Raw genomic sequence first — 336 nt, forward strand, 5'->3', positions numbered from 1 at the left:
ATTTCACTTAGCATCACACTCTCCAGTTCCATCCACGTTGCTACAAAGGGCCATATTTCATTCTTTCTCATTGCCACGTAGTATTCCATTGTGTATATAAACCACAATTTCTTTATCCATTCATCAGTTGATGGACATTTAGGCTCTTTCCATAATTTGGCTATTGTTGAGAGTGCTGCTATAAACATTGGGGTACAAGTGCCCCTATGCATCAGTACTCCTGTATCCCTTGGGTAAATTCCTAGCAGTGCTATTGCTGGGTCATAGGGTAGGTCTATTTTTAATTTTCTGAGGAACCTCCACACTGTTTTCCAGAGTGGCTGCACCAATTTGCAT

The sequence above is a fragment of the Panthera uncia genome, chromosome E3 (genome assembly GCF_023721935.1).
Source record: "Panthera uncia isolate 11264 chromosome E3, Puncia_PCG_1.0, whole genome shotgun sequence".
Taxonomy (NCBI): Eukaryota; Metazoa; Chordata; class Mammalia; order Carnivora; family Felidae; genus Panthera; species Panthera uncia.